At 43.0% G+C, this 27,243-nt stretch overlaps 1 protein-coding gene across 13 annotated transcripts in view; it reads right to left on the reverse strand.

Moving 5' to 3' along the window:
• Window positions 1-27,243, reverse strand: part of tcf7l2 (transcription factor 7 like 2) — an 86,834-nt gene that overhangs the window by 22,396 nt on the left and 37,195 nt on the right. The gene's annotated exons all lie outside the window — the stretch shown is intronic.

Genomic DNA, 27,243 nt, shown 5'->3' on the forward strand with positions numbered 1-27,243 from the left:
CTGCTCAGATTGAGGTGCCAGCAGCCCACCTGCTGGAGGAGAGAGAGCCCGGGGCCTAGGACTCCTGCCTTGGCTCCCGTCTCCTCCGGCCCGGCTGGAGCTCCATCCCGTGGGTACATGACCCCCTCGGTTCCACCCCCACCCCCGCCCCTGCCTTCTCCTCCTCCTCCTCCTTCTTCTTCCACCTGGCCCCCCCCCCAGCTCCTCCTTCCCCGTCTACGCCGGGGAAAAGCCCTCTCACTTTCCTTGGCCGCTCCTCTCCTTCACTTCTTCTCTTCCTCCTTTGTCTGTTCCTGTCTTGACTCCTTCCTCCACTGTGTGCGAGTGTATTGCCGGGCATGTGTGGCGCGAGCGTGCATATGTGTTTGTCGTCCCCCCTCGCTTTGCGTTTGGTGCCGCAGCCAGCTGACCATTGTTCCCTCAGGTTTTTGACATTAGAGTGCGTGTCTCCTGACGTGTCTAGAGCAGGCTCAGGGTCTGAGGCCTAGTTCCCCCCCCCATAAACACACAGTCACCAAATCCTCTCCACCCACCCACCCACCCACATCTGCCTGCTCAAAAAAAAGGAGGAAAAAAAAGAGGAAAGAAAATCCCCCAAAATCCTTCACTCTAACCACAGAAGCACTTGCTCTTTGCGGCCACCAGTCTCCTCTTCTTTGTCAGAGAAAGTTTTGATGCCGGTGACAAGAAGTATAAGAAGTGAAAGCCAGAATGTGGACAGAGAGAAGGAAAAATTACTCTGAGCAGTTGTTCAGCACCGCAGTAGTCTTCCCACTAGCTATACTCCAGAAAAAAATACTCACAAACACACACACACACATACATATACACACAAAATCAGTTATTACCCAAATCCCTGCTGTACGTTGGGTCTGTGTATGTGTTTCTTAAGAGTATGTGTGTGTATGTGTGTGGGCTCTGCTGTGCCTCCAGGATGCCCAGAGACGAACTGGCAGTTTGAAAAGCTTTGGCTACAAGGTAAAGCGAGCAAAGCGAGAGATGGAGACAAAGAGGAGAGAGAGAGCAGGAGAGAGAGAGAGAGATAGAAAGTGGAGGAAAAAAAAGGAACAAGACACAACAACATCCACAAAGGGAGGGCAGGCTCAGCAAAGTGTGGCCAACAGTCACTTTATCTGTGTGATGCTGACAGTCCCCTCTTCATGCCCACTTTCCAGGGGAGAAACCAAGGAGAGGGAGAGAAAGTCTTCACTCTGACACAGACGTGGCACCTTTCGTTGCAATCTTTCTCTCTTTTTTTTGGTTCCTGTCCTCTACCCCGCTCTACTTTTTTTCCTCTAAACAATACCTTAGAGTGGAGAACAATTCTTCTTTTAACCCCCCTCCTCCCTCCTTCCAACTCAATTCAAGGTTCATGTGAACAAGGCCTCGAGCCCCTCCTCACTGCCCTCTCTTCCCTGTTCTCCTTTTTCTCTGCAACTATTTCACCTTCAAGACCATTATTCTTCTGAATACTGAAACCAAACAATAAGCTTTGTGTGGTCAAGATTCCCCCCCCCCCCCCCGAGCAATTCAAAAGATGTGCCATCCACTGCAGAAATAGACGAGATGTATTTAAAAGGGAAATCCTTCAAACGAGACTTTTCATTTATTATTTAAAAAAAGAAAATAAAAACGTTCCAGAATTTTGCAATGCTGTTTGTTCGCTTTATTTATTTAGTTTTGGGTGTAGCAATAAAATAATAAATAAATAAATGAAATATCCAAAAATATTTTGTTTATCCTAACATGACTAAAAATAAGAGAAGAGGAAATATAAAAAGTTTAGTAAAGTTTAGTTTAGTAAACTGAGAAGAAACAAAAAAAATGCTACATGTTGAGGAAAACTTCTTTTTCAGTGCAACAAATTAATTATTTAAAGTAATAAGTCAAGCTGTCACACTTTTTAAAGAGATTTTAAATTTTGCGTTCTATAATAATAATTAGGCTTGCCTTATTTTAATTATCTAAACACCTGGACCTGAATAAGAACCATGACAAATTAAATATTTATAGAATAAATGTCACATTTATTCAATTTTTTTAACATGACCTAAATAAGAATATCAATAAAAAAATTAAAAATAAAGTTTAACTACAGTGAGAAAATTTGTATGTAGAAACAAGCAATAATTTCTTTTTTGGAAGTGAGGTCAGAGAAATGAAAACACAAATGCTTCTCATTACAGCATTTTAAAAGCTGGCAACAGAAACAACTGCAAAGTTTTTTTTCTTAATACAACAGAGACTTTGTTTTCCTCAAAATACGCTCTCGCTTTCTTTTCCTCCTGCACTCGCTCAGCCTCTCTGCTGCTGTTAGGACCCTGCTCTTCCCCTGGCCTGCAGCAGGCATTCCTGAGGCCCTTAAAGCCAAAACAAAGCCCTGGGAATGTCCTTTACACAACTTGAACAATAGCGCCGGGGCTCCAGCTTGACAAGTAAAAGAGCTCCGACAAGGCGGTGGCTAATTGCCTGCCCTCCCTCCATTCAGCCGCCCCGCCACACTCCTGCCATCTCCTTTTGTCCCACGTGCACTTTCTTAAGTAAACTGCCAGTTTGCCAGCAAGTGATGGACAGCTCCCAATCATCCGGCCACAATGGCATCAACGCCACAACACAAGAGAGCACAGGGAGGATAAAAAAAACTTTTAAAAACCCTCTTTTTTTTATTCGACGGTCTAAGATGTTCGCACGAGACCGAAAAGTGTGCGAGGGGGAAAAAAGAAAAAGAATGACGGACAAAAAGTTTTACAAAACAAGGAAATGAAACAACCTATGACCTTAGCAGTTCATTGTTTTCTCTGATAAATCACAACAATCGGAGGCAAAATGCACGAGCACCAACTTCAAAGTCCTCAGCAATTACTATAATAATTACAGTATAATTATGATATTTCCAAAAAATTCTATTTGAGTAAAAACAATTGAAATTCTTTTAAACACACAAAATCCAAATTAAATATTGACTCAGATTTTTTTTAATATTACCAGAAGAATGAGAACAGCTGATGTGAGCGATGATCAGATTTACTTAAATTAAAATGTCAATAAAATATATATTTTAAAACTGATTCGATACGAATAACAGCATGCATGAATTAAAACGTGAAATAGCAGCATTTTATTTTTTAAAGCACACAATAAATAAGAATCGTATTTGGTTTGATGTGTTAGAATAATGCACCCCTGTCAGGCTGTCAGGACAAAGCAATCAAACAGTGCCTTTCATTATCCAAATTGTCAATCTGTCACTTAGCAACATAAGTGTTATAAATTGCCAAACGGAGCACAGAAAAATATCCACGGATAGATTCAACCAAAACATGATATTTAAAGTCAAACAAGCACCAGAAAATTAAGCACAGCTGTAATTAAAATGTTGAAAAGTCTTACCATTTAAAAGAGCTGTATTTGAGATGCTGCTCGGTTCCTGGTTAAAACAAGCATGCTGGCACTCATGGTAGTGCACAGACTCCAAGCAGACTCCCACCACCATGTCAGCCACTAATCCACTGGGGGGCAGCACCTCATCTACGGCAGCCCCTCGCTAAAGCCCGATGGGTTAAGCCGATAAGACAGCGGCCGGAGGACCGGGCGACAGCCAAGGTAATGCTGGAGCGAATTTAGGACGGCAGCCCTTCGGGTCCCAGAGCGGGGGGGAAGGACCGCGAGCGAGCGGCCAGAGCTGGCTGTTCACTTTCAGCCACCTCACGCATTCAAACGCACACTCAGAGGCTGCGCTGCTCTTCTCCGCGTCTGTCCGGGACTCCCTCTTTACCCCTTGCCCATCTTCATATCCCCCCTAATAAGCTCTTTTGTGTCCATCTCTCTTTCTTTGATAAGTTGAAAGAACAACAAAAAGAGGGCGAGAAAGAAAAGCTTTCATTCAGCTTGCTTGGAAGACATAAAGGTAGTGGAGTGCTGTCTATAGGAGTTGCCCTAACTTGGCTAAACTCAAGCAGCGGGGTGTCTCTCGTCATGTCATTAATCCCCAAAACTAGCCACGCTCCATTCACTGCTAGTCACACTAAATTAAATGCAAAATCAAAAACACAAACACCGGGCAGAAGAAGTGTCAGAAAAAGGGGGAAAAAAGGCTAGAGAAAGCTTTCCGATCCAGGGCAAAGGGTGTGTGGTGTTGCAGCCACGTTGCCCCTAAGTCCTGCCCGTCGGTAGCCCCAATTTTTGATGTAGGAAGCCCCGGGAAGAAAAAAAAAAAACCAGTCTCACAAAAGACAAAAAAAACAGACATTTATCACCAAAAGAGCCTGTCACTGTAGTACAGCTTTTGCACCTCCAACTCTCCTGCCTGAACTCTCTTAAGACAACTGAGGGGGGAAAAGGAGCCCCAACTCCAAAGTCAAACCTGCCAGACAACAAGGCAACAACGGCAGTTAAAATAATACCCAAAAATACAAATAAATGGATACAAGCTGTGGACGGTTTTCAGGAGAACTGGCAATAGTAAATTCAACCCGGCCAACTGGTGGCTTGAAGAGAGGAAGCCCACTCTTAAAGCCGTGATCCGACCATCCGCTATACCACCGCTGTGAGCCTTTTAACCACAGCAGAAAAAAAATTACTATTGATCTTCAAATGGCGATAATTGAAAAGATCAAAAAGATTAAACAAAAAGAAAAAGAGAGAAAAATCAAGAATGTGCTGACTTACCATGTTGTGCTCCTTTTTTGTTGCAAGATTTTGTTTAAATAAAAAAAATATTTGCTCAAAGATGCAGCATTGGAGGTGTCAAATTTTTGTAGCCGTCTCTTGATCGTATTACTTCCACAGTCCTGGTTTCCAATGCGTCTGAACTTTTTCCCTTTCTCTTTTATTTTGTTTGTGGTACCTAGCCTTTTTTTCCCCCCTGCTTAAGACTTTAAAAGCCTTCAGCTCAGTAAAGCAGCACAAATTATCTTGCCACCTTGCTCAGCTCTGATGCTTTGGCCGCTAACTTTGGAAGGCCCTTTACTACTGCATCAAAATTAGCATTGTCAAAGCAGTTAATGAATATTAATATTGTATTTGTCATTGGAGCTGGCCCATTGCTGAACTCCAAGTCATCCATCAGGGACAAGATTAAGCACACAATTATTTCTGACTGACAGGGACCAAATCTGGAAGATTTTTTTTCCCCTCCAACAATTTAAAGAAAAAGACACAACATCATCTTAAGGTACCTCCCATGAGACGAGACAAGATTAATACACTTTTAATGAAGCAAGATTTCATGGTGCACGAACAGCAGGAACCTCGAGAAAAAAAGGAGAGAGGAATATAGAAATATTTCGGCTCAATTTCTACAATCATTTAAGCACTGGATTTATAAATTACAACTAATTTCGATGACAGGAGACAAAATTTTACCTCAAAGATTTATATTTTTTTGGAGTGAAAAACATTTGTTCTCTCAGGTATCTTTATTAATACATAAAAGCTGGATTTCACCTTTTTTTTTTTTCTTTTGATCATAGAAAAAAATAAGACGTGCGTGCGCTTCAGAGTAAGCGTCGCTGGAGATAAATTTAACATGAAACAATAATTAAAACACGGGACCTCCGGCTCTCTCGGCAGAGCCCGGCAGATCGCCGACCGCTGAGGACCACACAGGCAGCCTGCATCAGCACCACCCGCTGCACCAGCTCCATCCCGGAGCTTTCTCCCCTGCTTCGCCGCCCGCTTTCCACTGAAACGGCATCACAACCAGCAACTACGGCTCCCGGCACAATTTTCCAAACCTTAATCGAACGTGTGACAATTCTTATTATTATCTGAATGATAATAATAATGCTGGTTTCATTTCTCCAATGAAAATCCTCATCGGAATTATTTAGTAAATTTAAAGCTCTCGTTGAAATATTTACCTCAACAAATATCACTGCTACTAACACGTGTCTAGAAAAATTAAGCAGATGACGCATCATCTTCTTTACTCCTCTGTATCCAAAGCACCTTTTGCATGATTTTAAAAAAAATACAAAACACTTTTCTTAGTATTGTAAATTTTGAACGGCACCATGCCCAGCTTTCCCAGCAGCATCCTTCCTTTCCCCACAATTATCTGATTTCTCTTCTCTTTTCAATCATTTCAATCGGGGGAACGGACAAATTCTTACCGGGTCCAATTAAAACTTATTTTCTGTTACTTTCTGTCGTCTGAAGAACACAACCATAAAATAAAGCGAAAAGGCACAGAAGCAGTCGCACAAAAAAATGGCAGATGTGGGGCACTAATGCCAGCAGCCCAGTGAATTGGTGTGAGTGTAGGGGTCAAGCTGCGGGCTCACCTTGGAGCGCCGAGCCCCTGCCGACCACCCTGCCGGCTACCTAATACCATTAGTAACCCTTAGATGAACATACTAAATTGGCCTTTTGTTCTCCAGGAGCTGATCCGGCCTCACCAACTCACTGGTATCACGGCACCGAATGCAGATGGTGCTGGTTTTCTCTGAGATGAATAGCGCGCTTGAGAAAGCGCTGCTTCATCCCGAATCGCCCGATCTCTAAAAGCCGTCGGCGCGGCATTATCTTATTTTATTGTATTTTTTAAATTATGTCGCTTTTAAAAAAAACTGGAAATAATTCTTTAGATTTTTCTTTTTTACCAGTTTATTTACTTTTAAATCTGAAATTTAACTAAATGTGTGTCATACATATAATTTAGTATAAAAATGTGAAACTCTTAATTTGCAAGATTGTTCAATGTTTGATTTCACCGGCTAAAAATTGTAAATGTAATAAAATTAGGAAGCTAACCTAGTTTAAAAAAAAAATCTAATTAATTGTGGGTTTAAATAATTATCTCAATTAAACACGTATCGCTAAAAATATCAAAGAATCAAAATTTCAAATGTGCATCACTAATAAATCATTTCTAATTAAAAACATAACAAATTTAGATTTTAAACATACATCTCTTTAAATTCAAATAAGTGCAAGGAAGGGAATGACTCAAATTTAAATTACAATTAATAAAACAATCTTTTCATTGTTGTGACAAGAGCACAGACACTGATTAAGTGTTCACACAAGGCCGTCTATGAAAACAGGCACCAAACGCTGCGAATTAATTCAAGTTGAGAGCCTAAAACAGGTCCAATCTAGGTGAGGAGGAGAGAAGGGAAGGGAGAGACGAAAGTGAGCGGAGCAGCCAGCTCTGTGGCCCAGCGTGATCACATCAGCGCTAGTATCAAATTAACTCTCTGACTTTGAAATTTATTGATCTGCTATTAAGACACTAGTGAACTTGATGAAGTGAGTGCTGTAGGTGACTCTGGGACTTCAAAGTGTTGCACCAGCCACATAAAACAAGCCACTTTGATCCCGGCTCCGCTCCTCGGATCTGGAGAGGGGGCTTCAGAGGAACCCCCAATTCTGCTCTCCTCTCTTCTCCCACTCATCCCGGGCCCGGGCTGCGGCTCTCTCTTTCCCTTTCCACATCTGTTGATGCCCCAAGAACCGGCAAAGCACCGCTGGCACACAGTGTTCAATCGCACCAATGGAGAACGCAGTAGTGCACAGTGGTGCAGACAGATGTTTTTTCTGATTCACTGAGAAATCATAATAAAGCAACACACACACACACACGAACACCAAAAAATGCAATACGATGTCAAAACAACAACTAGACTAAGGCGGCCATCTAAGCGCAATGGCATTAAAATTCAGTGTAGATAAGAAGGGGATTCTTCATGCCAAATACGGCATGTAATAAGGTCGACGATGAGAGAGACAATGCAGAGTGGAAGATAGCGGTACTATTGTGTGGTGAATACATCCCCCTCTTCGCTTAAGGCAAGTCTTCCCACTACATTAAATATTGTGTGCTGCCAATCACACCTGCCTTTTTTTTTTCATTTTGTGCCACTGGGTGGAGGTAGTAGTTAATGTTTTCAACATGCACTCTTATCACTACAATATACCGAAGCAGACACAAACCACAGCCGGCCCACAGAACACCACCTCATCTCCACAAACTAAAAACATTACAGGACAAAATACAGGAAATAAATACGGAAAAAAAGCAACAACTAAATAAAATCCTATTTGTTTCCTCTCATCATTTTGCAACAAAACAGCCTACAAAACTTAGGTTTGCCCTCCACTGAGCTGCTAACTTAGCGGGATCAAGTAAAATAAATATTAACGGCTAAATTAATCATCGGGAGGACAGTGTTTGCACTCAAGCTCCAGTGCTCAAAGGCAGGGGTGTGTATGTGTGTGTGTGTGTGCGCTTGCGCGCGAGTGTGTCTGCACTTGGAGTGCCGGGGCTAAGCTGCGTCTGTTTAATTAAGAGGGGTAAAACAGATGACAAATGCGAGACAGTTAAACATTTAATGTGTGCTTATCTCCCCCCTCATTTATTTAGTTGGGAGAGATTCAGAGTGGGTGGCGTTTAAGAGTGATGTGCCGGCGAAACGCTGGCGGAATTAGAACGTAGCCCCGTGCGCCGCGAGAAGTCAGCAAGCAGCACGCAGCCATTTCCTGACAATTGTTTTGACGTTTTGCAACTTAATTCTGTTTGATGGGAAAGAAAGGGATTAGGTAATAAATCAAATAAACACAAATATGGATTCTGCTACACAGCTGTTTCTGAAAAGCAAAAAAAAAAAAAAAAAAAAAAAAAAGGAGGACAACGTAAATGACAGCGTAACTCGATTATGGATAAAGTATTTTTAGCATCATTGCCTAAATTGTCAAAACAAACCATGCAATTAAAAATGCAACTATATCAAAGGCCTAGAGTCTCCTTCATTTCACCTGACAAAGACTTAATTTTTTTTTTCTGGTTGATCCCCATTGTGTATCTCATACTGATGCACATTGCCTAGAGTCAATGTCAAATCCCAGCTCCAAAAGTCCCGCAAAAAATACAGAACGAACAGTGCCCGCGGCACACACATTCCTTTTACTCAACCCACTTGCAATATCTCACCCAAAGTTACCGTTTCCACTGTGACAACGTTAAACTGAAAAACAAAAAAATATTACATACCTAGAATATATACTCTACCTATACTGTGTGCGTGTGTTTATGTAATATATAGCGTCTGTTTATCACAGTATGTTAAAGAAGGGAAGAGAAAAAGAGAAAGAGATAAAATGGGGTGGAAGGGGTGGTGGGAGAGAGAATGGAAAGCTAAAAAAGCACAAAAAAAGAGAGAGTGAGAGAGAAAAAGAAGAAAAGGAGGAGGAGGTGGAGGAGAAAAAAAGCACTGTGCCAAAAGCATATATAAGAGAAACCTTCACCAATTAGTGGGGAGAAACGGGAGAGGGAGCTGCCGCGGCGTCGGCACTCAAAGAGCCAGGCCTCGCGGCGAAGCTGTCATGTCGGCAGGATTGATCAACAGGCCTGCTATTTCTAATGGCATGTTGTCATGAAGCTGCAGCCATGGGGAGCCACCTGCCTCAGTCCTCGCACAGCATTCCGTGTGTATGTGTGTGTGCGCGCGGTGTGTATGCATGTGTGTTTATGTGCATGAAAGATGGTTTTGGGGGGTATTTCAGCAGCCATGCCTATTCTGTGCCCATATATCTTTTACTAACAATTTGAAAACAGCCTGGAATCCTCCTCCCACTCTCTGGCAGTCTACCTTGCCTACCCCTGAAGGTGGAAGAAATGTGCCATCTTGGATCTTTCTTTATTCTCACACACAGCAAAGCCAAGCTGAGGTAAAATCCAAAACAATGGAAGACCACAACAATAAAAACAATAACAATAATAAAAATAATAATCATAATAATAATAGATTAAATTTGTCTTTTTAATCTTCACAGGGAATAATTACTGTCCGACAAATATATTCCTCAGTTGTACGGTATGAAACACGACACTACAAGTAAAGTTATCCTGTCTTTGATTAAAGCTCGTTTCCGTTTCATTAAAAAAAACAAGAAAACCCAACAACAATCTGTCTAAGAATAACCAGACAATGGAAGCTTGCTTGTAAAATGCCGACCCAGAAAAAGCGCAATCAAAAAACGAGAAAATTACTTTGTTGAAAAACGTCACGTTATCCCCGTTTTCAAACTGCTTCACCGGGCCACACAGCCCGCACTCGCTAACAATAAAAAAGTCAAATAAAAGTTACAGAACTTGAGAGTTCAAGGTAGCGCGGGCTACTTGGAGTGCGTGTCACGTACAGTTAACCTTTTTATCGGGCATGCCTGTGGTCTCATCAGTCGATGAAATTCTTTGCCCGCGGCGGTGGCTTAGCCGAGGGACATGGACCAATAGAAAAATATTTCATTGTGTTAGCATTTCAAATGGCGAGTGGAGGGTGGAGAGGCGGGCATTTGGAGGGGCGGTGGGGGAAGTCGCTCGAACCGATCGTTGCCAGCGGAATTAATTGCCTATTCTGAGAATAATGTCCCTTAACCACGATTCTCGGAGGGCCGAACGCTAGCAGAGGCCACTTTTTTTTCTTTTTTTTTTGTTTGGTGTCTTCAAAAAGACGAGCGCTTAGGGGTACTGGCCGTATTAGGGGTTTAGCTCAGTCCCCTTCAGGCTGGGAAAAATAATCAGAAGCACTGAACCAAACTCAAGTAATCCGTACTCCAATTAAAAACGGCGAACCCATTACACTGAACATTAGCGCATCGACAAATAAAAACCTTAAAATTACGGCTAAATTGATTAAACTTTGCCAAATTCTGACAAATATTTGGAGTATTAGCGCAAATTCACTTTAGGAGAGACAACACGAGAAATTATCCTTCTCCGTTCGGCTATCAGCCAGTGCTCGATAAATGGCTCAAGATGGCGCGACCCCAGTGGTGCTTCTATCCTTTTATTTAAGGGGATTTAAGTTCAGGCTCGGCTACACATTGGCCAAGCATATGCAATGACCCTAACTGATATTGGTGCATCTTTTAGCCAGATCTTAATCTAACCTTTATAAAGCTGTGCAGCTTTTCAGACTCAAAACAGCATTAAGAAGTAGCATTGTTTGGTGCGAGGAAAGAACAGCCCTGGGAGACGACGCCACAGAAAAGCTGGGGCAAGGAGCCCTCTGGAAAAGCAGCTGCTTATGCACTCCACTCAGTAGACAAACAAACCAAAACCCAACGGCTACGAAGGGAGGGGAAAAATTTATTTTTTTTCATAAATTTTTTTTTTTGAAGACAGACAGGGCATCCCAAATGCTACCTCCCTCCACATCGACCTCTACGGGCCCATTCGCGCTCGGTGTCAATTTCATCCCTCGGCAGATGGACGGACGAATTCGCAGCAGTCCCCATTACACGCCTCTCCTTCGCTCATTGTGAATTCAGTCAACGAAGTCAATCTTATTAACTTCCGCGCCGGTTCACTCATGACATTTTCTTCAATTTTCTCGCCAACATCAAAAACATCAATTAGCAGCTCGAAAATGGGAAGGAGCGAATGACAGAGTCCGATAACGCAGCCTTATTTGAAGCCGAGGGTAAATCTATTCTCCAGTTTTGAATGTGTTCATTACAATTGCGTTTTCAAAGAAGACCTCCAAATAGCAAAGAAATTAAATTTATCTCCTAGAAATGTCCAGAAATTGTTTTTTTTTCTTCCCTTTCTTTTTTTTTAAATCCTGTGTCTATCTCTCAGCCTCAGTGGGTGACACAAAGCATTGTGGTGCTACATTTTCTTTTTCTCATTAGAACAGATCACAACTCCCACAGAAGTTGAAACCCTATACTGTAACCTCTAGACTAACCCGTAGAAATTACTTTAAAAGGAGTCCAACATTTCTTTGGGAAGAAAAAAGAAGGCGATAAAGTAGCCTGCCCGTGACCTACGGATCCAACAAAAATACTAGACCATAAATGCAGTATCTATTTTTTACCCTACAAGGGGAGCTATTATCAGATTAAAGGAATAAAACGCTTTACGGGGAAAAAACGCTAGGGCTTTTCTTTTGTATTTATCAGTTCTCAAAATCAATCTTCACACGAGCATTTATCATTTAATTTACACGGCACCATTTAAAATGTGCTGTTACATTTTGTTTGTCCTGCAGCAACATTGTCACACGAATTCTGCAGTTATATTCATTTATGCCAAAAAAATTATAAAATTTGATTTTAAAATATTTTTGATACATCCAGGACTATTTTTAAAGAAATCTTAAAATCGCTGTTTATTAATAAAACAATTTTTATCATGAAATTTAAGAATGCATCATCTAAATATTAACAACAACAACAACAATAATAATAATAATAATAATAATAATACTACAATTAAATAATTTTTTTACAATAAAGTAGCATAATTACGTAAGTAACATTTGCATTTTTTTATAAACTATATTTTAAAATAGACTTACATTGAATAAATGTAATAAATTTCGATTAAAAAAAACAAACGAAAAAACAAACAAATCACAACCATTTTATCCACAGCCTCATTGATCATTTCCTGCTACTCCACAGCACAGTTACATCAAAATGTGAAATACAAACCTACACATTAATGAAGAAGCTCTCTCATGGCTCAACTCCTCTGCCTCCCATCACTGATGAACATGTAACTCAATAAACCTCGGCCGGTAACCTTTAAGTAAAAGGCTATTTTTTTGCCGATATCCAAACATTGTCAGACGGCTTCCTCATGCTTGAGTTACATCTCCGAGGGGGTGAACAAAAGCAACTTTAGTGGCTGTGGAAAGACACTCGCAATGCGAGGGGGGGAGCGGGCCGGTCGCTTACGGAGATGTGCGTATCACGTTCCTCCGGCCCATTGATTTCTGATCTTTTGACATTATTTAGTAGCTTTTTATTTTCTTGCCCGTCTTTTATTCCATGTCATAAAAGACATAAATGTCCAAACAAGTGATGTTGGGAATATCTACTATCTGTCAGAAGAGTAGGCTTTTCCCGGCATTAAAGCGACCGAATGCTCTGATGCAGTGCCGAGAATCGGCGGGATGAAAATATCACTCTTTGTAATGGAGGCTAATCAGATTTCGGATGCCGTTTGCCTTCTAGCTAAAAGGAGATGGAAACGCTTGGAGCAATAGGGCTGTAACCAGTATACTTAAGAGTTCATCGCAATCCTGACCTCGACACAAAAGGCCTTGCGTTTGTTTTCTCACACTAAACTGGTATGTACGGCCAAGAAAAACGGGACGCGGAGTCAAAATTTTAATTTATTCCTAATGTCATTTTAATCTTTATTTCTGTTCTAAATAGACATGGCTGAAGCGGCGAAGCCGGCATGCTAAACGCAGAGGAAAACGAGGCGATGCATCTGTAACACGGCTGTCGGCTGAATGTTGAACACACAGTAGTGATCAGTTCCATTAAGCGGGGATTTGATCATCTCCCCCGTGCGCTTTCACAGCCCGGCTTCAGATTAGATCACTGTGAAAATGGTCAAATGGTGTGTTTATCTCTCTGTAATTATTTTGATGCAGATGACAGAGATTGGTTGTTTGCATGTGGTTAGATGAGTGTGCACAGTGTGAGCCAAGGCATGCACACACACTCTCAGGCAGGCACGCGAGCGTGGAAAGAGCTGAATGGGTACTCTCAATGCCATTAACCCATTAGATAATTTCAACAAAGGCCTGAGAATAATGTTTTATGTGCAAGGGGGGAAAAAAATTAATGTTCTTGCTGGGCAACACAAATGGACTTTCAATGAGATCGAAAGCGAAATCCTCGGACAAGAATGGCGTGTGTTGAGCTAAGCTTAAACATGTAACCGCTGTGGTAAAAACACTATCTTACCTTGACAGAAGTAAAAAATATTTTGTTGCGCCCCTAAAAACAAATCAAAGCAGACTACGTGCTTTCATAGGAACACATCTTGCAGAAAAACAGCAGGAAAATGTGTAATATCGTCAGTCAGTAATGATGTTATGTCTAAAGTTTAAGTTCTCTCTTGGCACCAGCATAATTGAGGCACAGCTGATCTCCACTGTGTGAAGAGGACGTTTTTGTCCTTCCAGCCTCCGCTGCTCTCAGGATGCCCCCTCTACCTCGCTGTGACCTTGAGCGAAACAGCCTTAATCCTGAAGGGTCATTTTAAGATCTATTGCACACTTCCGAGGCTGATAATTACATTCAGATTTTTTATGAGATCATGAGCGTGATCTTTCGGCTCGCCCTATAATCACCTCTATTTTCACTTCACTCAACTTAGGCTGTGTCACTAGATTACCGGCCCTTCGTATCTACCTTCCCAATTACTTTTAAGAGTTTTGGATGGACAAATTTGTGCTTTCATGTCCCGTGTTAGCAGATGAGTTGCTGCTTCTGGCCATGAAAGGAGAGTTTTTAATGAGCTGAGGTAAGGTTAATTGGTTCACTAAGATCCTCTGAGTCATGTGCCTCTATATGAAATGAAGTCCATTTCCTGGAGTTTCCCCCGGACGTGTTTAATAACAAACACTTCAGCCCAATTTTCATGTTCCAGGGTGCAGGGAGAAATACAGTGAAGCTTGGCGAAGGTCTGTGTGGAGGGGGTGGAGGTTGGTTGTTTTTAGTTGTGTTACTTGCCTATACTATTAACGCCATCGGTGTTTATGTTTCTTCTGAGACCAGTGTGTAACTTAACGAATGCAATTATTGCTGTGTATTTCACAGATACCTAAAAGCTAAGTACCAGCAAAATATTATTCTGCGGCTTCTTTTTTTAAAAAAAAAAAATCTGAAATCATATGAGGCTGCACACTGTACTTATTCACTGTGGTTGCTTGTCACATAGACCACAGTTGGGTTTCGCTTGGTTTTCTGTTCTCCAACAGTGTGTAAGAAGAGCTTTCATCTGTCGTCTAAGCTAATTCTGCATTTATCTATGGCGTAATATCCCTAATATTCCTAACACGATGTTTACTGAGGCAATGCACGTTTGCACATCTCAATATTTGCGACCATAAACTGCAAACAGTCTCAAACTCTGGCATTCAGCCTTGACTGTGGTTAAGAAAAAACACTCAACTTTTTGCATCTGTCAGGCTTGCACCAATGCCAGTGTTTAAAATAAACAACCTTGGGAAAACTATGGTTGCATTTATTGGGTTTTTGTTGTTATTTATTTGATCTTTTGCGCCAGAAGAAACACAATCTTTAAGCATTTAGCCAGCGTATAATTGATAAGACACAAGAATATGCTACTGATAAATATAATGCTATTTGGCAGTGAATGGGTTCAATATCAGCATCCCTGGCATGTACACATATCAAGTTTACCCTCAAAGTATGCATCAGTTTCAATTTGGACTCCCCTTTCCCACTCAGGCTCAGTTCCAGCTGCGTGCTTTTCTATCAGGTTTTTCACTCCAGTATGCAGGCTAGCTCAGAACATGATCGTTCCCATATGTGTTTGCTCATCACGGGACAATGAAACTGCATGAAGCTTCTGCTATTGTTATAACTTCCCAAACCACAAGGGTAAATTCGCAGCAACTTGCCTTCACTTCAGCGCAAGGGAACCGCTGCACACACGCACACACACATCACACCGTTTCACTAATCTCCTGCAAATGACTGGGCCTTTCACTTGCTATTAGAAACTACATGATCTGAATCTGCCCAGACTAAAAGACCTTGTAATCAACCCTGGTGTAAATGTGTTAAGTTCAGTGTCTTGTTGAGGGGGGTTCAATGGTCCTGACAGTGTAATTACGGGTTGCCGCCACAACGCAGCGGCCAGCACACTCAGCGCTAATTCAATCCATCTTCATTTCCAAGAGCAACGCCCCTACCATTGATGGATAGTTATCATTAGAGAGTGACAAAGCACTGAAACAACTGAGGCGTGAGCAGCAAAGTGCGTGTGTGCGTTTGTGTGCACACCGGCAGTGGAAGAGGTGTCCTCTCTGATGCACACTGCTGCCCCAGACAGCAGGATTGTATATTACAACAGTATGAATACAGAGAGATGGGATGGTGAAGAACTTTGGGTCAGGGAGCAGGGTTGCATCCTTCACACACACACACACACACACACACAAATAAATACACAGAATACCCGCACAGAGTATGTGTACGTGTTCACAAACACGCACAAACAGTTTGGCTCGCTGTTACCCCGACACACAGAGAGGCTATGGCTCAACTCACCAGCCTTTTATAGCATGCTGCTCACACTGCTCAGACTCACACACACACACACACACACACACACACACACACACACACACACACACACACACACACACACACACACACACAGGTCTGGGCACCATCTGCAGCCAAACACTAAACCACAGGCTGTGATTGAGGCAGACTGGCCTGCTCCTCTATATTTTCAGTCTATATATTCAGTCCACCCTGGGCTGTATATCTTAATTATGTGCTCTACCTCTTTTCCTAAAAGAAGCGGTGATGGAGTCTGCCAGTCAGGCACTGGAGCAGCAGCAGGCCACTGAAATGAGGCCCTTCCAGTCTTTATGGGGCCTCCAGCTCAGCCACTGCATCATTACACGACTTTTAAGCTCTGGACAAAAACACAGTGGATGCCTTGTTCCCCGTGTCTTTCCTGGCGTAACGCTGCATAATAGAAGCGATCCTGTTTATGGCATTTTTTCGTCTCAAGCTGCACGCCTTCAAAACAAACTGGAACTCCGAAACTTTTCGGGAAGACTAACAGGCTGTGAAAGGCTGTAATGAGTAAATAGCTCAAAGGGTAGAAGGGGAACAAATAGCCAGAAGGATTTTAGCGCTGTGCTGTGCTCACTGATTTGTCTTTTCTCTCCTAGCGGGTTGCAGCTTTAGGGTCGCTGCCGTCTAATACACACGCGCGCGCGCGCACACACACAGACACAGGTTAGGCTTTGCCGTTTCAATGACTCAATCGCATCTGGAGCTCTCCATCGATTGTGGTCAGTGACCCAGCAAAGGCCCATGTGGCGAGCGCCTTGCTCCACCTCTCCGAATCAGACCACATTCAGAAAGGAAATCAGTATCATGGCCGCCCCTGTCCATTAACCAGGAGGTGGTGCTACCGGGATGTAGAGCACTACTTCATCTTTTTGCTTACATAGCTGAAAGGCAGACAGGGATTTGTTTGGTAGGGGTTTTCATAATAGCGGGGATTTAAAAGGCTTTTCTGACACCTGGAGTTGTAGACACTTCCTCAAAGACACAGACGTACTCTGTTTTACTGTCGGTGTCGATTTAGCGGCAGAGAGCGCTGAGAGGCTCACAGTCAGGTGACGCTGCCTACTTGAATGCATAAGATTCTCAGACTTGTGATCTCTTGTTCAGTTGGCTCACCGAGAGGAATGAATGGCTTGCTGCATAGCTCCAAACTCGCATGCACGCACACCCACGCAATTAAATCTGATGCTTACTCATGCACATTGCTAATGTGCCATTAAACGCTCACATGCGCTGTGCATTTTATGCAGCGAGCTCTGGCGATCGGTACGCATAACATGGAGGCATGAGCTCAGCGGCCAATGTGCAGCCGCAGACTGGCTGGCCTGCTTGCAGACCCTGCAGTTTGTTTAGCAACACTCCTTTTGACGACGCCCGAAGGGTGCAATTAAGCCCAATTAGAGCCTGTCGGTTTTATTAAGAGGCGCAGACTGGCCAGGCTCGGGGGCAGTGAGGGGTAGGAGGGAGGAGGAGGAGGAAAGGGAGGAGGAGTCTGCAGCACCAAGCTATCGCTGCTCTTGAGAAACTAGGCAAGCACCACTGAGGGGAAACTGGTGTAAATACACTGTATGCCAACTAAACAGGACAGCTGTGGCAATTATGACTAGGTTGGACTTTTTAAAAAAAGCCAAGCACCGGATCAAGTCCGCTTCTGCAGGTAACCTCTGTTCAAATGCAGAGAGATTACCATTGTGATGGCGCACAAACGCCGCTTAGAAGCGCAATTTTGTGATCAGAGAACCTGCAAGGATCAATGGATGACAAAACCAACTCATCTATAAATACTCACTGGCTACAGTGAATGCAGACATGTGTGGATGCAGATGTCACAAAGCATTTTCGGAAAGGGGTTGGGGGGGTGGCTGTGTAGTTATGCGATTCTGCCCTGATACATTAGTGTGGCAGTGAAAAGAGCAATACAGCTGGCTTGGAACAAAAACTGCAGCATCGCTTTCATCAGCAAATCAAAAAAAAAAAATAGAAGAAGAAGAAGAAGAACGCAAATGAATGTATCATTTTCTCCCCCCTCACAATTCCTTTTCCGTCGACCCCTCGACAGAGATGTTTACAGATAGCTATCATTCCCCCTCTTTTTCACATTTGTGCTTGGACATGTTTCAAAAGACCGGGCCTTTTCATCTCCCCTCTCGCTGTGAGGAAATTTGCTCCTTAATGGCTTTCAAAACAGGAAGCGCAGACAATAAAAAAAAAGGAGAAGTGAGAAGAACGCTTCGCTCCCCGGTCACCCCCCCCCCCTCCCACCCCCACCCCTCCTCCTTCAGTCGACGCATCCTTTGCGGAGCTGAGTGCTGCGGCACACTGCTGCTCTGCCAAGGTGCCAACTGTGCCAGTCACACTGACCTCCATCTGCAGGCAACTTGATACCATCTCTTCAACCGCCGCGTACTCCCACTGAATGGGTTTGCTCAGTCACAGTGAAGTCTGAATGGCATTCAAGGCTCAGGCTTGGAATTGTGTTTCAAGTTTGTGTGCTATTGTATTCTTTGTTCACAGCTGCTGTGTTACAAAAAAAAATCCTTTATCACTAAACTGAATACTAAAACGGTTGTACTGGAGGAATGCACACAGGAATACATTACTGCCAATGTGCAAATCATCCCACTATCAGGCAAATTAGAGACGATTTAAAAAAAAAATTATTTATTTATTTTAAAACAAGTCTTTATCAATGACCCTCGGAAGAGTAAGGCTGAAATGCTACGGACCGGCTCAAATTACTACTTAAAGATGGTCTCTTGCCAAGTGCTAGCCTTACTATTTTTAATAGTATATGTAGGTGTCTGTTTACTCATGTTGTATTCATAATTCCGCCTCCTGCAGGGCATCTGTGTCCACTGAGTGCCCTTGAACATGCCATGAGTAGTCTTTCTGCGCCTCAACTAAAAAGAAACCTGAAAGACAGCTACACACGCTTCCGCACAGTTGGATAAAACAAACCTTAACCACACAACTCAACCTCACCAAAGAACTGGCTTTTTTTCAAAAGATGTTCAGAAGAGTGGTTTTTTTTCCGTTTTTTTTATCTCCTCGTCTTTGCTTTTTCTCTCCCTGGGAAAAACAAATGCATCATTTTTCAGTTTAAAAAAAAGAAAGAAAGAAAGAATCTTTACTCCCTCCTCTCCCTCCCATTGTGCCATTTCCGTGTATGGAAGTGTTCCCTCCCATTGATTTTCTCCCAGCCAAGGCCCTACCCAACACAAGCTGTTTCCTTGCTGGTGTCATCTCCTTGTGCCTTTCTCCTTTTAACTGTGCTTTACTCTTGGCATAATATACAACTGCCAAACTGGTGATAGGGAGGGAAGAGCAATGGGAGGAAAAGCCGATAAATGCACTCAAAAGTTTTGGCTATTGATTTCTTTTTGAAGCAGATAGGGAATAAAGAAAACTGTTCAAAGCTACAGAGAGACCCTTGTTTTGATCACCACTACAGTCGAGCCAGTTGGTAATGTTGTTGGTAGTAAGGCATTGTGTGTGCAATGTTTGCTTTGTTGTGCATTGTGTTACAGTTCAGCCAGAAGGCTTATTAAATGCAGAGGCCAGCATGCAGTGCTATCACTGATGGATGCAATCATAGAGAAAAAGGTTTTAATTCCAATGGAGGATGTCAAAGTGAGCACACAAAACACTCCAGCTGTGTGAGGAAACACAAAAAGTTTTTAAGTTTATAGCAAGGGAAGGAAAGGCAGGACTGAAATGGAGGAACAGTGGAGAAAAAGAGGGACTGGAATATCCATGGCATCCATCTACTTAAGACAGGACACCGCAATCAAAGGTGACACAGTGCAAAAATCCAGATATGGAGGGAAAAGCTAAGCAGGAACACTTTCCAGCAGCAGCCTCTGCTCCCCTACTCAGCCAGCCCTCTGTGATGTGTGCCTGTGTCCACTGGGGGCTACAATTAGTCCATCAAACTCATTCAAGCCGGGGATCCACACCGCCTCTCCAATACCCCTTTCTGATTCTCCAAAGCCTGCGCTCCTCCAAAGAGACAGGCAACTTGTAAGACTAGGGGAGGTAGCCTTTGATGTGCCAGGTTTTACCTAGGCCTCCCTTTTTGCTCATATCAAGGCTGAGGAGATATAACAATTAAAATGGCGGGACAGGCTGACGTCGCGGCACGTGCTTGCACAGGCATGTGCCCACCTGTGCGCCTAGGACACTGGCCTTTGCAAATAGAGGGAGCACCACAGCCTGCTGGAGCAATGAGAAGTCACATGCAAGTTCAGATATGCTCTTTATGCCAGTGCTATAAATCTGTCTTGTGGCTTCTCCTGGCTTCATATTGGCTGCTCCCCCCACCTCGTTTCCGTCTGTGTCTGTCAGTTAGGCGCTTTTTTCCCCTGTAGCAACATTTCACAACCTTTTTTTGGCCTGTAGCAGCTTAAACTAATCGAGAATTTTCATTATTTATGAACTATTTAATTAATTTATAAAGCAAAAACATCCTCCATGTTGTTGTTGGATTTTTCTTTTCATCTTCAGTTTAAGAATCTGCAGTCTTTCTGTTTTGCATTAATTAAAACTGAATAGCTTGGGTAAACAGGTAATCTGGAGGTGCCATCCTGGGCTATGGGAAGTTCTGGTGGAGATTTTTCTGACATAACATATTTTATGGAAATTTAAGTGTTTTTTTTAAAAAAAATGTTTCATTTCATAGGCTTTTATTTTAAGTGTAGTCTTTCAAAATCACCCCTGACTTGTCATCTGCGTGTCAAAAGACAGAATGTGTCCAGAACCCAAAATGAACAAACTCAGAGCCTGTGATTCAGGGCGAGCTGCTGCGTTTTGTTGTGTAAGACCCAGCTTCACTTCTGTCTTTGCTCCAGTGGGGCTCGGTGGCAGACAGCCAGGTAATTACACAGCACTGACTACCAGCTCGAAGAGAAAGGGCCAATACCACACACACATACACAAAAACACTTATTTGCATGCCCAAAGTATACAGCTCACACAGTCCCACCTGCACACACACACATAATCTGTCTTGCATTCTCTCTCTCTCTCTCTTCCCTCACACACACACATGCACACCGTCCCTGCCAAATACAAAGACTACATTATGTCAAGGAGGATTACAATGACTCCAACCTGACCCGGCTCTGCAGCCGCTCTACCTCTGGCGTGAGTCTCCCTGAATTTACTGTTTGGGGCTAAAAGACTGTCCAAAGTTTAAACAGGTGTATACTTATGCAGATGCAACAAGGCTCAAACATGTGGTCTGCATTAGCTGCTGCAGTGAAGCCAAAGCTGGAGCAGGAACCAAGCCCAGCTTGTCACTTGGGGTTGGTGATCTATTCACTTTCCATGAATTCGGGAAGTGGACACTTCCTCAAATTCCAATATAAATGAATAAACGAGACGCTAGAAACATATGCTTATTTAATCTCCGGCATAATTCAGAATTGTGAGTGGACTGCTTTAATTATTTCCGAATTGTTGTAATTGAATTCATGCATGGGAGTAATGGGTTTAGCACTGCTCAAGTAAAGAAATAACAAGACAATCAACCACACTGAGCGCTTTTATCGGTTTTATTTAACTGCTTTAATCCTCGGCGTTGAACCCAGAGGTGCGCAGAGATCGCAGCGTGACGTCACAGTTTCACAAAGCAGCGTAACGGAGTCATAACAAACTCTGCAACAGTCTGAAGCCTTAAAACCACTTGAAAAAGCAGATATTCTTAATCATCATCAGGGCTGCAACTACACTAATCCCAACAGGCTTGCCACTTCCTTTGAGTTAGACTTCAAATATGAAACCATTAAGACTAAAGTGATATCTCGCTGCAGTGAAATGTTTGTTTTTATTATCACATATTTAAAAAAAAATCTTCACATGAAGCTGTGAAGTCAATGAATCTATGGCCAGGGAGCAGCAACAACACGAGTTAGCCATTTCAATCTGACAAAAAGCACAAAAGATTCAAGGAGTGAGTCGGCATAAAGGCAAGTAAATTGCACCAGCAAAACAAAAGGGAAGTCATGCTTCAAGGAAGCAGGAGGTATTCTCTCTCCCTTGTTGGTTATTCCACACTATTTTTTTTCCCAAAGAAAGGATCTTGTTTTAAAAAAAAAAAAAAAAAAGGAAAGAAGGCATGGATTCCAGTGAATGCCAGTGAGAATCAAGCAAGCTATTCATGCTGCCAGTTGATTTAGGCACGCCTCGCTACACACCAATCAGCCCAGCCCCGGCCTCGCCAGCCACTCACTTGTCTGCCATTCCAACACAAGATGGAGACAGTGCCAAAAGTTCCAATTAAAATATCCATTTGTGATGTCTGTGCAAGAAAAAAAAAAAGAAAAAGAAAACAAGGACCGGGCTTTTTCGATAGCGTAGGAGAAAATACAACAAAAGCTGCCAAAATTCTGTGGACAAGCCACATACTTAAGAGTTTTCTGTCTACACAAACTAAATAAGTACGAAGAGTGTGTATGTAGGCAGAATGTGTGTGTGAGGGAGACAGGGAGAGAGACGGACTGAGCGTGTGCGTGCACGGGAGTACGAGCGTCTTGTTATGGAGGAACAGAGCATGTTGCAGATAAGAGGGCGATGCTGTTCAAAGAAAAAGGCAGGCCGGTAAAGTGCGCGCCGATTCGACATCATCGCCTTACTGTCCCTTAATGAGCCTGGAGAGGAAGTCTGGTGTCCACAGAATGGGCTCCTGTCTCACTCCAATCACGCTGCCGGGCTTTTTATTCAAATCTCAAACACAACTGTCACGCAGCCAGTCTGGCCGCGCTGTTTATCTTACTCCAGGAGGATGTTAACAAGACAAATGAATGAATAAATACACAAATAATGCGTTTAGGTAATGTTAATAATGTATGAATTGGAAGCTGCTTTTTGACAGTAGCGCTGCACTAAGGATTCTTCCCAACTTTGGTGACAAGCTTGTTTATTCTTTTCCCAGCATGCACTTCTCTGCATCTTTCGAAAGGCACCGTCTAGCCAGCGCTGGGCATCTATAGCACATCTCGCTGATGAGAAAAAGCGGTCTGACACATTAGTTTAGACTTCTCTCCCATGAAAAGCAGCCAATACCCTGAGTATTGAGCCATCTCTCGCTTCATCCAAAAACCTCCAGGAAGATGATCCTCCTTAATCTCCCACAATGCAGCTCTCCTTTTCACCCCATCATCATTCCCTCCTGCTATTACTTGACTGATTCCAGTGACGTCTTTAACGGGCCGTTCAATTAGAGCAGACGTTTCAGAATGGCTGGATAAATAAATACAAAAGCGTGCTCACACCTGCATAGCTATGCAAAAAGCAGTCGTATCACAGCGTCACCTGCCTCAAAGAAGTGTCCCAAACTTCGAGGACTATTAGAACAAACAAAAACAAAAACAACAAAAAAAGGGAAAACAGGAGCAGAGGGGGAAAAATAAAAAAAAAACACTCAAAGAAACTGACTGAGTAGGAAAATAAGCATCACATCAAATTCCCTCCCCGGGCCGAGACAAAAGCGAGGCCTGGTACTCAGACACTGTCGACTGCGCGCACTTGGAAGACGGAGGGAAAAAAATAACAACCCACACATCAAAACCAGAGCCAAACAAATCCAAGAAAAGTTCAGATAGGTCTTCATTGGAACCGCAGAGAGGAACAAATCAAATAAATTGGGGGGTTAGTCTCGTTCAGGCTGCCCCGACAAACCAGGAAACACGGTTTAGGATATATGAGGAAGGTGACGGAGGACGATGCTAAATGACTCAGAAAGCAGATACCCCGTGTTTACCCCTGCAAACTCCAAAAGAAAAGCCCCCTCTCCTGTTATAACGCGGGTGGGAGAGAGAAAACTGAATTCGAGGCAGCTTAAGTGCTCTCTGGAATCACTCAGCATTCCACCGTCTCCGACACATACACATTCACCGAGTTGAAATTTGACTGCGACAGTGTATTCATCCATAACTGTAAATTGTTCTTTGGGGAATTTGGCGGGGCTTCGTACACCCCACAACCCCTTCCCATCTTTCCCCGCTACAGTCCCTGTATCCTTGGCCTTTCCAAAAAGCTGTCTCCATCACTCTCAATCACAAGCTGCTTGCTCATATGTAAAGAACAGACAGTTGCCAAAGCAATTGTGGGATCACTCCGTGCTAAATCATTATAAAACCAGAAATATCTGTGAGGCCACAACAGTGATCCGGGGCTTATAAAGACGAAGGCAACAATAACTCATTGCCTATGTCCTTGAAGCACCTTCTGTAGTTGGATTATTGATTGCTTTCTGATTACTGTTTGCATTTATTAAATCTTTTAAGTACATGTTGCTTGTCTCAGATGCCTTCTGTCTTTCTGCTCTATAGGCCACAACTTATGTGCATCAGCACTGCTAATAAAGGGTTTAAATATCTGGGCGGGAAAAACTGGCAAAACTTCCAAAGTTTTTAAATTTTACTTCAAGACTTTAGTAAGAAAATTAAATGGTATATGTTTAGGAGACAAGAAAATACGCCTACCACTGCTTTTATTATTATAATTTCTAAATTTAATTTCCAATGCCATATTGTTTTATTTGCAGGCTCTACTACAGTAACTTTGCGTGATTAAGGCTTTATACTGCCTTGGTCCGGCCCCTCGGCTATTCCACAGCCCTAAAGCGCCAGGGCTGGCTGGGATATATGATCTCATTGACATCACTGACAGATAAGAGTGGAAAAAACTGTCTAAAACCCACCCTCTGGAGCAGTCTGAAGTCCATACGCTACCCTCACAATTTGAAAATTTGGCCATTTTAAATACAAGCGTCCATCATTCTGACAGCATGAGAGAATATAAGGAAAAGGACAGTAGATCCAGGTTCTAGTTACCAGATTTCTCTTAAGTGTACGTCCAAGTCTTTGATATTAAACAGTAATATATACTAAACACCATGCCTGTGCTGACTCAAGGATCAGACAAACAGCTGCTCCCCAACTTTGCTACTTGCCCCTGTTGTAGTCTGGTTGTTGTTGTAAACTGACAGTTTCCTACATAAAGAAAAAGCCTGACTTCTCTTTGTTGTGGCTCAAAAAAAAAGGCATGCTCCTCTGAAAAGTGATTTTTTCTCAACTACAGAAGGCTGTCATTTTGAAAGAAGCACAATACTGCAAACACACCTTCACTAGTTGTGTGTGTGTATATATATATATATAGAGAGAGAGAGGGAGAGAAATATATAAATATATATATTCAACCGCCCGCTTTTTTAAAACTAAAAAAAGGGCAGTGATACCTGCACAACATGCATGCTACAAAGAATTTGTGTATGTGTGTGCATGTGCTAACAATCAAGAGCCAAAAAACACTAAATTCTGCAGGCCACCCCTGGGATATATTCTCTAAATCTCTTCACCCCGTTCTCTAAAGTTCACTTCCAAACTTCCTGGAAAAAAAGGAGCAGAATTTTCTGAGGAAACACAAAGAGGGTTAGTGAGAGTAATAACAGCACGGAGTAATAACATTTTGTTTAATCCCGCACAATTCTGCCTCGTACCACAGTGAGAACAGCAAACCGGCGGTGCGGCGAGGCGGTGCGGCGAAAAGAAATTGCCACTCCTGCAGATGGACCTGTGTTAGCAGCAGAAGTAAGAGGTAGGAGTTTGTCTGCAAGAGAAACGCCACAAACTCCTGAAAAGTTGCCATGAGCCACTGCTACCCTCCCACTGCCTCTTCCCTCCTCTTTGTGGCTCGGCTGAAACCTCAGGCCTTTCCTTACTACTGCGGGGAGGGGGGGGGGAAAATGAGGTCAAGGATCGCCTTACTCAGGCCTGCCTCCCCTATGGTCACCCCCTCTTCACCACCCCCCGCCCCACTCACTTAAAACCTCATTCCATCACTGTGGCCAAATCCGCCTCGTCCGACTCTCACTCCGCCCTCCACCGCTCCGAGTTTCATTTCTTCCCTCCCCTCTTCTTTGCTACCACCCACCCTGCGCACTCAACCCGGTGCTAATTGGTAAATCTGTTGAACCATGTCATCCCTAACAATGAGACACCTGGAGCTCTGTCAAAACAAGTTTCTCTGTGAAACGGCCTCCAGTGTTAATACAGTAGCGTACCGAGACGCTGAGTCTGTTGTCACTCGCGAGGCTGACCACAGAAATGCAACCAGGGATCGTCCTATCTGAGGACATGTCTCAAACGCCAGCACACCCCGACTGGCGGCATGTGAGGATTGGTTTGTTGTAAATTAAGATTATTCATTAATATTACTCCTGAACCTTGACCCTGTTTCTTTGTGCAAATAAACTCTGACTTGATTGTCATGTTTTTCCAAAGCCTACTTAGTTAGGGGCTTTCGATCCACTCCTTGAAAGCCTGAAAGTCAGAGCTCAGGGTTAAATAGAGTCAAACTCCTGAATGCACTCACATAAAAGTTATATCATAACCTGACTATCTATCATCTAAATAAGTCACACCTTAAACACAAGGACACTACGCACACACACTCCTGTAGACAAAGATTTGTTTGTAAGACACGAGCACACACACACACACACACACACACACACACACACACACACACACACACACACACACACACACACACACACACAGAAAAAGACAGACAGGCACACCCAACAGTGATCCTTACAGACCTTGTCAAACAAGTTCTAGCAAAGGCACTTGTACAAGAGGGGAGGGGGGGGGGAATCGTGTCAACGTCGACGGAGGAATGTTAACCACATTAACAGCTGATTTCCCTTCGGCCTGTTTTAAAGGGGCTATGTTTGGGGGTTTTTCCCTCCTAACAACAAAGGCTGCACATGGTGTGCAAAATCAACAAGCAATTGATTAGTCAAACAATTCAAGTAAGCAATCTAGAGAGCCACGGACGTCTCAGAGGAGATTAAGACGTCTCTGATGGGCTTCGTAATGCCAGCCTCTTTCTGACTTCCCAATGCCCGACTGAAGCAAATCAAAACAAGGCTTAGCGATGTCCTCAGAATGTCAGCATTGCAGTAGAAACAGGACTAACTTTACCTGTGAGCTTTAAAAAAGATTCCACAGAAGTTGTAACCAATGAGTTGCTGCTCTTTGATAAAATCTGGACCCAAATGCCAGGAATAAGGAAAACTCTCAATATTCAAAACAAGTGCACAGACAGTGGCAGAGTTAAGGGTGGCCAGGGGTACCCACTGCCCTCAGTGTCTAA

Source organism: Rhamphochromis longiceps, linkage group LG8 (assembly GCF_057381845.1).
Source record: "Rhamphochromis longiceps isolate RC_006_pf linkage group LG8, R_longiceps_female_GT1.1, whole genome shotgun sequence".
NCBI classification, from domain to species: domain Eukaryota; kingdom Metazoa; phylum Chordata; class Actinopteri; order Cichliformes; family Cichlidae; genus Rhamphochromis; species Rhamphochromis longiceps.